Raw genomic sequence first — 14,233 nt, forward strand, 5'->3', positions numbered from 1 at the left:
TTGCCATGCTTGTCTGCTCTTTATCATTTCTGTAAGGCCGCCACTTTTCTTCTCTATTGCGCCAGCTCCCCTGTGACTTTGTTACCACCATGCTGGCTCCAGGTTATTGGTACGTCAGGCACCCATAGCCCACTAACACAGACATTGACAGTCGTCATTTTGAATTCTCAGCAGAGAATTGTCCTCCAGACTGGGACAGGTGTACACCTGAGGTACAATTCAGCAGTGGCCAGGGGTTGGCTGGGTCCCCTGCTACAAACATGGCTACTGAATGCCTTGCCTTCTCTGGGTGAGGGTGGTTTCCAGAGAAGGACCTGTGGGCAGTCAGGCATCCTATGTTCTATTATAGGTATGAATCCAGATCTCCTGACTTATTTCCCAGTGCCACAGCTGCCTTATCTTTTTTTCCCTTTGCATCCTACTCAACAGGTTTGATGAAATCCGTGTGAGCTACCGTGCAAGGTGCTCAGCTAATGTCAACTCTGTCCTCCCTTCCCTAAAGGCCAAACACAGAACAGGGAAGCCCTTGTCTCCTTAATCGGCAGACCACCATGCAGAGCCTTGGCAAGGAGAACCACACCTCTGTGTCTGAGTTCATCCTCCTGGGGTTCTCCAGTGAGTCACAGGTCAGAATAGCCCTGTTCTCCTTCTTCCTTCTCCTCTACCTCATCACTCTTCTGGGAAATGGACTCATCGTCACCCTGATCTACCAAGACTCACACCTCCACACACCCATGTACTTCTTTCTCAGCGTCGTCTCCTTGGTGGACATGAGTTATGTCACTACCACCGTGCCCCAGATGTTGGTTAATATGGTGTGTCCAAAGAAAACCATCTCCTGGGGGGCTTGTGCAGCCCAGATGTTTATCTTCTTGGTCCTGGGCATTGCTGAGTGTGTCCTCTATGCCATTATGGCCTATGACAGGTATGTGGCCATTTGCTTCCCCCTTCATTATCCCCTACTCATGAGCCCTCCTATTTGTATCAAGATGGTCACAGGCTGTTGGTCCATTAGCATAGCTGGGCCCTGACCTACACCATCTTCACCATGCATCTGCCTTATTGTGGCCCCCACAAGATAAACCACTTCTTCTGTGAGGTCCCTGCCGTCCTGAAATTGGCTTGTGCAGATACTTCCTTCAATGACCGTTTGGATTTCATCTTGGGTTTCATCCTGCTCTTGTCCCGTTCTCCTTCATCCTGGCCTCCTATGTCCGAATCTTTGCCTCCATCTTAAGAATCCATTCGTCCCAGGGGAGGCTCAAGTCTTTCTCCACATGTGCTTCCCACATCACTGTGGTCATCATGTTCTATGGGCCAGCCATGATCATATACATGAGGCCCGGCTCCTGGTATGACCCAGAGCGGGACAAGAAACTAGCCCTGTTCTACAACGTTGTCTCTGCCTTCCTCAACCCCATCATCTACAGCTTCTGGAACAAAGATGTTAAAAGAGCCTTCCTGAATGTACTTGGTAACAGAAGAACTGCTCAGTGACCCAGGATGCTTCAGAGTTGTCCAGAGTCATGGGCAGACTTGATGGGGCTCATCTGGTATCATACAGTAGGTTCTAACCAACCTGAGCCTTTCTGGGATTGTGAGCAACCAGGTTAGGGATAGCTGTATGGCTACCCCTAAACTGAAGGCCTCTCCATTGGCTGCCACCATCCCAGTGACTCAGTTGAGTGTTAAGAGCAATGGCTTTCTTCTACAGTGACTATGTCATGGTTCAAGGTCATTGCTTTATTTCTTTTCCTGGGTTCTCTCCTTACTTCTAGAAGTTTATGGCAGTTCAATCTGATCACAGCCAAATGTGTAACATGTACACATGCTTTTCTACAGTGTAAGGGATTTGGGGGTAAAAATGCCATAAAGAGTAGACCAAGCAGGAGCACAGTCTTTACATGCACTGACAAGTAATAATTAGTATTGCTTTTTGCACTAGGAGCTATAAATTCTAAGCTAGAACTATTTTAGAAACATCTGTATAACAATGTATCTAATAATTGATTTGGTCTGGACTCAGCTTGTGATACTAACTCTTCCCTGATTCTACTACTTAAATCTCACTTTTATTTTGGGAAATAAATACTATATATATTTCATAAAAGAAAAAAGGTATGTGTATATGTATATCTATATATCTGTATGCATTTATCTATCTCTATAGAGAGAGAAAGGGAGAGAAAGACAGAGACAGATACCCACAGAGAGAAATATTAATACAAAGACCCCATTTTTCCATACCACAAATAAAGACTTAATATTTTGCCATATTTAGTCTGAGCCTTTTTTTCTTTTTTAAAAAGGACTAAATAATTACACATGCCATTGAAGTGCCCTTTGAATATTCCGAGCTCCTAGGAATCAACCACTACCATTAAACTGAAGTCATTCCATGTGTTTTTAAACTTTTGCTTACAGACAATTGCACCCATAGAATTGTTCTTGTATGAGTTTGAAAATTTATAATGGTGGCATGATATCCGCATTATTCTGAAAAAATTGTAACTCAGCATCATGTTTCTGACATCTACCCATTTGATATACATAGGCCTAAATATTCTCTGTAGCGAGCATTTGAATATACCACACCTCATCTATCTAATTCTTTTTTTTTTTTTTTTTTTGAGAGAGAGAGAGCATATGCTGGAGGGGGAAAGAGGCCAAAGGAGAGGGAGAGAGGGAATCTTTGTTTTTTTTTGTTTTTAGAGAGGGATGGGGAGAGGGGCAGAGGAAAAGGGAGAATAATCTCAAGCAGACTCTCTGCTGAGCATGGAGTTTATTCCGGGGCTCAGTCTCACGACCTTGAGATCATGACCTGAGCCGAAATCAAGAGTCGGACTCTTAACTGGCGGAGCCATCCAGGCACCCCATAAAGTTGCTTTCTTTGCCCAAACCTTCACTTTTTTCTTTTTAAGTAGGCTTCACGCCTGGCATGGAGCCCAATGCAGGGCTTGAACTCACGACCCTGAGATCAAGACTTGAGCTGAGATCAAGAGTCAGATGCTTACCTGACTCAACCACCCAGGTGCCCCTCATTTATCTGATTCTTTATTTTCAAACATTTATTTCCAATTTTTCACTATTTAAACAATTCTGCAACAAATGTCTTCGAACATTTCTCCATACACAAGTTTTTTTCCCCTAGGATTTAGGTGTAGCAATGGACTTGGCAGATTGCAGAATCAAAGAAATTTCAAATTTACTAGATACTTCTAAATTGTTCTTCCAAGTAATTATACTGATATGCCCCTCTAGTTCTCATGAACACTTGATATTATTTCTCTATCTCAAGCATTCTAAAATTGCTATCTTATAGATGGAAGGTGGTAGCATCTTTTTTTGTTTCATTTGCAATTCCCCGGTTGCTAGTGAATTTAGCATTTTTTCATAAGATTCTTGGTAGTACTGTGTCGTGAACTAAGCTCAAAAGTCAGACACCCGTGTTCTAATCACAGCCCTATAATTTACGAACTCAGTGGTGATGGGCAATGTACGTAACTTCTCTGAGTCTCAGTCTCCTCATCTGTTAACAGGAAGAAAATAGTATAGACCTCAGGAGGTTGTTGGAAGGATTAAATGAGATAATGCATGAAAAGCATTTGTCATAGTGCAAAACAAACTAAATAGTCAATGAATATGAGATATCATTTGCCTTTTTTTGACTTGCAATTTATTATATATTCTGGATCTTCTTTGTTTATTACATGCATTGAGAATGTCTTCTCTCAGTTCATTGCTTGTTTTCTTTATTGCAAAAGTAGTACATGTTTATTCTTAAATTCTAGAACACCGATGCAAACAAAAAGAAAATGAAAATTATCCATTACCTTAGACTTGGAGATAATTACTGTTAACATTTCAGCATCTATATTTTAGGGTTTAAAAGATTTTTAAGTGTTTTTATTAATACTTTAAAAGAACTATAATACAATTATTAAACTACTATGGGTTTTCATGATTTCTTAAGTGTTTTAAGCACTCTATTTGTTGGTCAGATTCTCACTTGAGTTTATTTATTATTATTATTTTTTTTTAGTTTAGTTGACACACAATGTAGTTTCAGGTGCACAACACAGTGAGTCAACATCTCTATACATTATGTTATGTTCACCACAGGGCAGCTACTGTCTGTCATCATACAATGCCTATTACAGTATCATTGACTATATTCTCTGTTCTGTGACTTTTATTCCCGACTTATTCATTCCATAACTGGAAGCCAGTACCTCTCATTCCCTTCACCCATTTTGCCCATCCTCCCACCTCCCTACCCTCCGGCACCCATCAGTTTGTCTTCTCTATTTATAGGTCTGATTCTACTTTTTTTTTTTTTAAGATTTTTATTTATTTGGGAGAGAGAGAATGAGAGACAGAGAGCATGAGAGGGAGGAGGGTCAGAGGGAGAAGCAGACTCCCTGCTGAGCAGGGAGCCCCATGCGGGACTCGATCCCGGGACTCCGGGACCATGACCTGAGCCGAAGGCAGTCGCTTAACCAACTGAGCCACCCAGGCGCCCCTGATTCTACTTTTTTGTTTATTTGTTTGTTCTTTTGTTTTTTAGATTTCACATATGAGTGAAATCAGATGATATTTGTCTTTCTCAGTCTTATTTCACTTAGCATAATGCCAAGTGGTCCTTCCGTGTTGTCAAAAATGGCAAGATCTTATCCTTTTTTATGGCTGTGTAATGATTTTTAAATTGAATTATATAATATGTATTCTTCTGTACCTTGATTTATTCACTTAATAATAGGTTTTGACATTTATCATGTTGATTTGTTTTCACTGCTGAAGTCTTTTTTTCTTTTGATGAATAGAATAATGACTTTTAATAAATAGAATTTTTAATAAACTTATGAATATTTTCCTTTATGGTTTTTCTTAAATGAACATGTGTCAAAGATTTCACTGAGCTCATTAATTCATGAAGGAGCCAACAAGATGTTAAGATTGGTTCAAAGGAGGATTTGGCTTACAGAATTTTATATGCTCTACTGGACAAATTTCATTTGTGTTTCTATGAATAAGAATTATTTGCATTATTATAGGCAGAAATCTTTTGTCTTGTTACCAGTTTTCTAGAACTTAACAGTTACACCTGCAAAGTTATAAAATACCCAAGGCCATAGAAAGTCAATTAAAATAATGCACCCTTATAAAGTCAGATAATCCTCAGAAGGCCTGCTAGATAACATCTAACACTGTACCAAGAGGGCACCAAGAAATCCCTGTTGCCTTCCTGCGAGTCTTAGATTATTTTTTTTCTTACAACACCCACCCTTGTGATCTTAAATAATCTTCAAAAATTATTCATGATTTAAAAAAAACTGGTCTCATTATGTCTGGCCTCACCGTATCAGTGTTGTAGGAATGTTAGTCATATGGACCGTCTCTAGTTTGCTTTGCAAATCTAGAGACACGCAATATTGAGCCACTTCTAAAGCCACAGAATTAACTTCTGCCTGGAAGTTTCCATATGGAATCTCAAATTGGACTTTCTAAATGCTTCATTATTCATTATGCTGAAGTTGGAAAACCAATCCCAAGACAGTCTGTCTTTCATATTTTACCCATAGTGTCTATAAATTTCAGTGAATTCCCCTCCTATCAAGGCTCCAACATTTATTTAAGTTTCCTCCTGGCCAGTGGGTGATATTTCTTACCATCTATAAGGTTGGGACCTTATAAGCCAGATCCCAGGTCAGTTTTTCTGAGAGAGCTTTATAGAGATTGAATTCACAAGTAAAGTCAACTCAACCCTTGCTACTAAATAGTATCATCTCAGCATGCCCGATTAAAAGGTAATAACTCTTAAATATAATCTTTGTTAAACAATCAATTTGACCAAGTATATCCTGATTAAATAGAAGACATAATTATTGAATGTAGGCTAATAAGTAAAGAGACTAATTTAATTGTCTGAATTCTGGTGAGTTAGTAAAAATCAGGTATCAGTTAAAAATGTTTCACTGCAGTTCAAAAAACCTACATCTACTAAATTGAGTGTTAGAGACAGCTCGAGGGGAAAGAGAAAGGGTTTTCTCATATATCCAAAAAACCCAGAACATTAAAAGCGATAGCAACAATGATCCAAACAAACACCTCATTGGCTTAGTCAGCTCTATGGGAGTCCTCTTGCTCTGCTGAATCTTGGGCCAGCAGCTACCATCACGGAGTCTCATGACTGTTCCTCATTGGCTGTTGCTCCGATGGCCTCAGCTCCCTGTTGTCTGTCGGCCAGCGACCACCCTCTGCTCCTTGCCACATGGACTTCTCCATAGGGCAGCTCACGACAAGCCAACTTACTTCATCAGAGCAAGAAATTGAGAAGAGTCCGTGAGAGAGAATTCAAGCAACATAGAAGTCAGTCTTCTTCCAAATCTCAGAAGTAATATCTCATTGCTTTTGCCCTGTTTTGTTCATTCAAAGGAAAATGCCAAGTCCCACCCACCCTCAAGTGCTGGGGATTGCACAGACGTGTGATTACCAGGAGGTAGGAATCACTGGGGGCTCTCTTAGAGAGCTGCCTACCTGGAAGGCACATGTATGGAGATCAGACAGGAAAGAACAGTTGGTCGTCTTGCATAACTTTTTCCACAGATGAGAACCTTTGAAGGTTCTTGAGCCCGGGAGGAACCAAGTCAGAGCTGAAGAAAAATGACTTTAGCAGCTGTTTGTACTGCCTACGGAGCCTGGGTGATATTGTGATTTTTAATAAGGGATATATATTTAGTCTTCTGGTTCCTGGCACAGAGCTCCTAAGAACCTTGGAATTTCCTAAGTAATGAGAGCCATAAAGGCTCTTTTGTTGTCCTCTGTTGTGTCAATGAGGTGACTTTTGGATCGCCAGTGGAGCCAACCGTGGATTAGAGAATAAAGCTTCCATAAAACCCTAAAAGGATGGATTCAGAGAGCCTCTGAGTTGGTGACCACCTGGATGTGCTGGGACACCCCATGCCCCCTCCCACATACCTCGCCCTGTGGGTCTCTGCCATCTGGCTACGCCTGAGTTACATCCTTTTACAACAAACCGGTCTTCTAGTAAGTAAATATTTCTCTGAGTTCCATAAGCCATTTAGCAAATTAACTGAACCCAAGGAATGGTCAGATGCACAGATGACAGCTTGGACACCCGGTTGGCATGTGAAGTGGGAGAGTGGGGGACAGTCTTGTAGGACTGAGCCCTTTACCTGTGGGATCCGACCCTATCTCCAGGCGGATTGTGTTAGAATTCAGATGAATTGTAGGACACCGACTGGTATGGGAGATCTGCTTGGTGGTATGGGAGGCAAGCCTACATTGGGATTTGGTGTTGGCATCGTCACCCGGCCACATGAGGAAGGAAGTGGGTCACACACCTACAGTCCTGAGTGCTTGGGGTGGGCAGCCAGCGAGAGGGTGTTCCAGGCGGGGCCAAGGAAATGCCAGAAAAGAAACTGCCCTCAAGAAGTGTGAGGAGATCTCAGGGTGGGAGCTTCCCTGTGGGGCAGGCAAAGGCCTCCAGCCCCGAGGGTGGCAGAGGAAGCTGAAGTCAGCTTACCTGGCCATGGACACCACCAAATCCTGAGCTCCCCTCAACAAGAGCAAGAGGCCTCTGAGGCCTGGTCAGTGCTGCAGGGGATTCCCAGTGGGAGTCCGACTCAGGAGAGCAGTAAACAGGAGAGAGCCCCTGTCACTGGGGAGGAAGGACGCAGCCCTCAATGTGGCAACAGTTGGAGAGGGAGGGGACTTCACTGGGGAGTACAGGGTACAGTGTGGCTCCAGGGCTCCCTCTGGCATCCATGAGGCAGGCTAGTATGAACCAAGTGGCCCAGCCTGAGGAGGCCTCCTGTCCCAGAAACCAGGTTCTGGGGCTCAGCCCACAGTGGCTTCTCCCTCATGGAGCTCCCAACTAAATCATACGTATGTAACGAAGCCAAACCCCAGTCTGGCTCCTGGGGGCCATATTGGGCCAAGTTCCAAATGCTATGCCGGCCCCCTGGGCCATTTGTGAGCAACTGCCTTCTCATGTCCAGAAAGGATGGAGCCTGGCCTTTCTTTTGCCCTCCAGGCAGAACTGATCTCCTGCCCACCCTTTGGCCGGAAACACCAAAAGAGGGGACTCCAAGGTCTTTGCTGCTACCTCAAAACTGCAGGGTATAAGTTCTTCCTGTTACCTGTCTTTAGTCCTTTTGGCTACAGTTCTGACCCTTTCTCTCTTGCTCTTCTCTCCACCAAGAGGAAAGCTTCTTGCAAGTGATCTGCAATGCCAGAATATACACTCAAAGGGCTGAGACCTGAGAGCCACTGGGCAGTTTAAGACCTCCATGGGTATGGTCCTGTATAAGACACAGGGAAGTGTACCCGTGTCCCACATTAGGCATAATTAATATATCACTATATGACCATGAAAAAGTTGAATGGATTCACGCTGACTAACTGATAAAATGTTATTTTAAAAGTCATTTAAATATTAATATTTACTAATTTTTATTTTGTGAGATCCCTATTTTCCAGCTAGTATTCTTTTCTTTAGGGTCTCCTACGTGTCTGTAGATTAGGAAAGCCCAGGGACCCTAGACACTTTGCCTGCAGTACCTCATGCGTGAAACAGCCCTGGGGACACCACTTGGCAGGGGAGAGGACAATTTCTTGGCCTTCATCCTAGACCTCCCATTGTGCCTCATTTTTTTTTCCCCTGGGGAAGGAGGAAGGCCTGCCCTCAGCGCCCTGTCTGAGCCCCGCACACCCCCTCCCCAGCACCGGCAATGCCATCCCCAGCTGAGCTTCATCTCCCCACACTGGACGTAGGCCTCCAGGAGGGCACGGCCTGAGGTCCTTGGGGAGTGAGGCTCCTCAGCAGGAGGCTGGGCCAGGGGCTACAGGGACTGTCCTGACTAGGGCCCTGGGGCCACATGCTACTCGGGAGTGGCCCCCAGAGCCTGAGGGAGCCCTGCCCACAACCCCCTTCCCTGCAGTGTTATTAGCTCAGGACAGCAACAGCCCCGACCATGCTGGGGACAAGCGAGCCTTGCAGGGAGGTCGAGGCGGAGCCCAGTGTGGGCCGCAGTCCTGCTCACCGGCCGCGCATCTCTCTCCTCTTGTCCATGTGAGTGGGCGCACAGCTGCCTGTCTCTGCCTTTCTCTTTCTTGCTTTCCCTCCCTGTCCATCGGTCTCTTCTGGCTCTGTTTCAGCTACTGCCCTGCTTCTCTGCCTCCAAGTTTCTGTGTCTCTCCTCCCCCTGCTGCCGGCAGCTCTGGCTCTTCTGTTCTGACTGGGTCTGTGGCTCGCTTGGCCTCGTGCCCTCTTGACTCCTCCGGGGATTGCTCGCTGGGCCTCTGCAGGAGCCTGTGGTGAGGCTCCTCTCTCCACGCCCCTGCCCTATGGCCTCCATTCCTTTCCTTGCCTGCCTGGCCTCCGCTGGCTCTGGCGGGTGCAGAGGCCCGGGGCAGCCCTCCTGTGGCTACCCCCGCCCACCCCTCCACCCCCCCTTCCCAGCACCGCAGACAGACCTGGGCCTGTCTTCTCCTCCGGCTCCCACCTCTTTCCCCTTCCGTGTCTTGCCTTGTTCTGTCCCTCTGACCCTCTCCCACTGGGTCTCCACGTTCCACGGCTCTTTCCTTTAGTCCTTTCTCCTCTTCAGGCACAACGGGAAGAATGACCCTTCCGCCTTCTTCCTTCTTCGGCTCCAAGGATGCTTTTCCATCTCCAGCTTGTGCCCCTCGCATTCTGGATCTCTGTGCCTCTTGGCCTCCTTGTCACTTTTATTGGACTCTCTTTTTCCCGTCCAGGGCCTGTGTCCCTTTTTCCATCATTTTCTCAGCTTTTGTTGCTCTCTGAGTCAAGTTTCTCTGGGTCATTCTTAGCCCCTGCAGGTCAGTGTTGATATTGGGGGAGGGTGTGTGTGTGTGTGATGGGGAAAGGGCTGGAGAAAGGAAAAGGGAGGAGAGATCATATATATCTTCAGAACTTACATTTCAGAATTAAATATTACTGTAATCAACCACCACTTTTGCTGATAAGAAACAATTACCGGCCCTGAGTCATGGCAGTAAATCTAACAGTGAAAATTCAAAACTCTTGAGTCTTTCATCTCCTGACTGTGCTACAGGAAAGCAGATATGAGAGGAGGAGATCAATATAAGGGTCCATGTGAAAAAGCAAGCAACTTTCCTCTGATTTCTGTTACATCCTAACAAGTGAGCAAGGCTGGCACCCCCAGCCTCAAGCCGCGGACAACCTGGGGACTAGAAGCTCACCCTCTACCAGGGCCTTGCAATCACACCACCCATTTCTCTCTTCTCACCAGCAACAGGTCATCATCAAACCTGGCTGTGGGAGGGTCAGAACCAGAGGTTCAGAGAAGCCAAGCAACTGACCCCGAAACACACAGCAAACCAGCCAAGGAAAGTGAGAGAAGAAACCAGTCCCCAGGCTGTATTCTGGACAAAGACACAAATTCATCAAAGGCCAAGGAGTCCTTGGGGCCTGTCACCCACATCTTCCCTCTTTCCTCTGTCCTCAGTCGGCAGGCACAAGCTGGAGGTAAGACCGGGCAGCCTCTCATCGCCGTGGCCCTTGCCTAAGGACCTCCTTGTCTCAGGAGCTGCGAGAAAATGTAGTTTGCAACATCAGGTTCTCTCTGTCCCTAAGTCCCATTCCTGGCTCATGGCTCATCTCTGAGAGCAGCACTGGGCAGGGCCAGAGCCCAGACTAGGGATCAAGCCATGCAGGTGCTCATCATACTTGAGACACTCTGGCTGGGTGACCCTAAGGGGCATCCCCCTCTGAGCTTTGGTAAAATGAGAGGATTGTACTAGTCGTTCTCAAATTGAGCTTCAAGTCTGTAACTAGTAAGAGGAGCCACCGGGAGCCACGTGTGTCTGGGTGAGGAGGGTGTGAATGGAGTGGGTTCTGAGCTCCTGCAGAAGTGTGTCTTTGACAAAACTGGAAAATGCGTAATTCTACGGCCTGCTCCCCAAGAGCCCAATGGTCCAACATCCATTTTCAATTCTGTTCTCAGGAGCAGCCCATCTAGAGGACGGTGTCCCCTCAGTCACACATGCCTCCCCCCCTGGCTCAGCCTTGAGTGTCCTCCGTGGAGACATGTAAGCACAGTGCAGCCTAGGCACCTACAAGGTGTGGGACTATGGGACCCTGGCACCCACTCTAGGTCGCCAGCCCCACCCCCTGTCTCCTCCAAGTCGCCTCTGGTCACCTCCAAATCTAGGTATAAGTAGAAAAGCATTGCGTATCTGTCCTGGAGGAGTTGTCACAGATTACGTGCCACCCTCCTTTAACAGGCGAGATCACGAGGGCCAGGAGGCTGGATGACTTCCCAAAGCCGCGCAGCAGACTAGTGGTCCAGTGAGCAGGAGAACTGGGCTCTTACAGGATGCAGAGGGGCAATGACCAGGGAAGTTGGCTGGGCCCTAATGTGAAGGCCTGTGTGCACGTTAAGAATTCTGGTCTCTTTTATTATTAATAATGAGCAATGGCCTTTCGGCCCTAGCTGGATGGCAGGCAGTGGATGGGGGAACAGGGCGGGATGTAGGCTGCGAGGAGTGGGCAGACTCATTCCGGTCTTGTGCCCATCTGCTGAAGACCTGCAGCTGGGGGCTGGCCTCTCAGGAGGGAGCCCATAGGTACCTGGGGGAAGTGAGTGGCCAGAGCTCAGAGCACCCTCCCCAGGGCCAGTCGGCTTCCTCCTCTCATCAGCTGGAGCTTTCTCTGGACTCTCATGGTGGTTTAGGAAGCAGAGATGTGTCTGTGTTTTATGCCCCACCCGCCTCCTGTGCTGGCTCAGGCAGAGACACCAACAGTCCCTCAGGTGTTTTTGACATTTATCTGCCACCTACTTTGTTCGCTGGCATGAACTCAGGACTATCTTCATCCAACCTCCGGCCACCTCGCAGAGTTCCTACGGTACAGACGAGGTTGCTAAGGTTCAGAGAGGTGGAGTAATTTGCATGGGTTACACAAGAACAGCAAGCGACTCCCGGAGCCCACGTGTGCTCATTGAGGTTTTAACTTGTGATCTTTAACTGTCAGGACAGTTAAACTTTTCTGTGGGTTCACTGGTCACTTGAATCTCTTGTGAGTTAACTATTCACATCTGATTCTCAGTTGTTAGAGTTTTTCTTTGTATTTTAGAAGATATATTCCAAAGACATGAGTCCCTTGTCTTCCACATATATCACAGTTTTTTTTTAACTTAGAGAAAATTATATTGCCAAAATTTTCATCTTTTTCCTTTGCTGTTTTGTTTTTATGTTTATATAAAAGGAAAAAATTGGCTTTTAGGCAGGGAGAATATGAGCAGCTTGGGCAAAATATGGACACAGAGAAATTGAAAGAAAGGTAGACAACTTTCTCAGCACAATTAAGTAGATCAGTAGTTCTCAAAGTGTGGTCCCACCAGCAGGCAGCATGTGCATTACCTGGGAACTTGTTACAAATGCAAATTCTCAGGCTCCACTCCAGACCTCCTGAACCCGGAAACCCTGGGTGTGAAGCACAGCAGCTGTGACAAGCCTTCTAGGTGGTTCTGATGCATGAAGCAAGGAGATAGGGAGGTGGATTCTGTGGCTGGCTGCTGAGGTGACCAGAGGAAGGAGTCCTAGACCAGGGAGACAAGGGGAGATGGGACAAGGTTCCAGGAAGGAGTCCAGACCCCAGTAACAACCATCTCGGGACTAGGGAGAAAAAAACTGCTGCAGGGATGGTTTAGGGACTTTATGGAATTGAATATTCTATTTCAAATTGTGCTTCATTGTAAGACATCTATGTCTTACCACACCTTCAGGACGAGGCTTACGATGGCTTCGTGTGGGGGAAGTTTGGGGTGTAAAGGAGAAAGAAAATGGGGATGAGCCATGGAAGACATCAGTACCCACCCAAGGAAGGCAGTGGGGGCCAAGAGTTCAGTGAGAGCAGAAATTTTGAGAACAAAGTAACCAGGGATACACAAGGAACCCCCCAAACTACTACACATCTAAGAAGAAGGGGAAAAAAATCAGACTTCTCCCAGCAGATGGGATGAGGAGCTATGTTGCCTTGTATACATATTAAGGGTCATTACCATGAGGCTGAAGGACTCCGAACATTCAGGTTATGCTTCAAAGGTCTTTGTCTCATCATAATAAACATTCACCCATATATTTTCCCCTAGGTCGCTTTGTAGTTTTTATTTTTTGCATTTAACTGTTTAACATAGTTAGAATGTATCTCGGTAGGTAGGCGGCATAAAAGACCTTTTTCTACCCAGATCATTAACTAATTGAGCAACATTTGTTAAATAGCTTCCTGCTCTCTGATTTATAACAGCCTCTTCATCATGGGCTAGGGTCTGTTTCCAAGCTCTCTGTTCTGTCCCATCAACCTTTGTGTCTATCTCCGAGCTCACACACATTTTTATGGTATTAATAGTACATTATAGTATATAGTATTATGCTTGCTCCTTTGGAAGAATGTCTTCCACTTAGAGTCACAGATAAAATGCAGGATGCCCAGTTAAACTTGAATTTCAGATTTATTTTTACTTGCTAAATCTGACAACTCTACTTCCATTTCATTGTTCTTTTTTTCCCCTTCAGTATTTCCTTAACTATTCCCATCCATTTATTCTTTCATGGGTGTTTGAATCACATTATCAAGTTCTTACAAAATCATTCGATTGAGTTTTAATTAGATTGCATTAAATATATGTTTAGAGACGTTTTGGGTTTTTTGTTTGTTTTGTTTTTTTGTGGGTTTTTTTGGTGTGGTTGGTTAGTTTGTTGTTTTTGTTTTGCCAATTTTAGTTTTTCTTTCCAGAAACATGGATATTGTGTATCCCTGAACTTAATCGAAGCTACCTTTATGTCTTTCGAGAAAGTTCTTCAGAATCTTCTGTTTGTTTTGTTTTCATTTGTATTGCTCTCATGAACGTTTCTTGTGGGGCTCATTCCTAGGTATTTGTGTATTTTTGTTTATTTGCTGCTTTTATAAATCTTTTTTTCCAATATATTTCTAGCTTTTTGTCTAGTATAGAACATTTCTTTTTTTTTAATTTTTTAAAAATTTTATTAGTATAGAACATTTCTACTTTTTAGGTACTTTCAGTTTTTTAATGATTAAAAATATATATTCGTTGTAGATAAAAAGCAAATAGTCCTGAAATGTTAAAAGAAAAAGGAAATGTGTCTCATTCATTCCTAGGGTCTCACTCACCACTATCACAAATCTCAGCCCTCAGTGATAATAAAT

The 14,233-nt window shown here is 45.0% G+C and overlaps 1 long non-coding RNA gene and 1 pseudogene across 2 annotated transcripts; one reads left to right on the forward strand and one right to left on the reverse strand.

Annotated features, from left to right (window-relative positions):
- The first annotated feature begins 551 nt into the window (after positions 1 to 551).
- Positions 552 to 1,681, forward strand: LOC102740598 (olfactory receptor 2A12-like; annotated as a pseudogene).
- A 3,166-nt stretch (positions 1,682 to 4,847) lies between these two features.
- Positions 4,848 to 9,459, reverse strand: LOC145721252 (uncharacterized). 2 transcript variants are annotated; one of them, XR_014144839.1, is made up of 2 exons: positions 9,066 to 9,459; positions 4,848 to 6,311 (listed from the first exon to the last, which is right to left on the reverse strand). It is a non-coding gene; the product is annotated as an uncharacterized LOC145721252 (long non-coding RNA). The 2 variants fall into 2 exon arrangements; XR_014144840.1 differs by lacking the exon at positions 9,066 to 9,459 and adding an exon at positions 6,538 to 7,771.
- Between the last annotated feature and the right edge of the window lie 4,774 nt (positions 9,460 to 14,233).

Source organism: Leptonychotes weddellii, chromosome 4, assembly GCF_054177405.1.
Source record: "Leptonychotes weddellii isolate Sample4059 chromosome 4, ASM5417740v2, whole genome shotgun sequence".
Classification (NCBI taxonomy): Eukaryota; Metazoa; Chordata; class Mammalia; order Carnivora; family Phocidae; genus Leptonychotes; species Leptonychotes weddellii.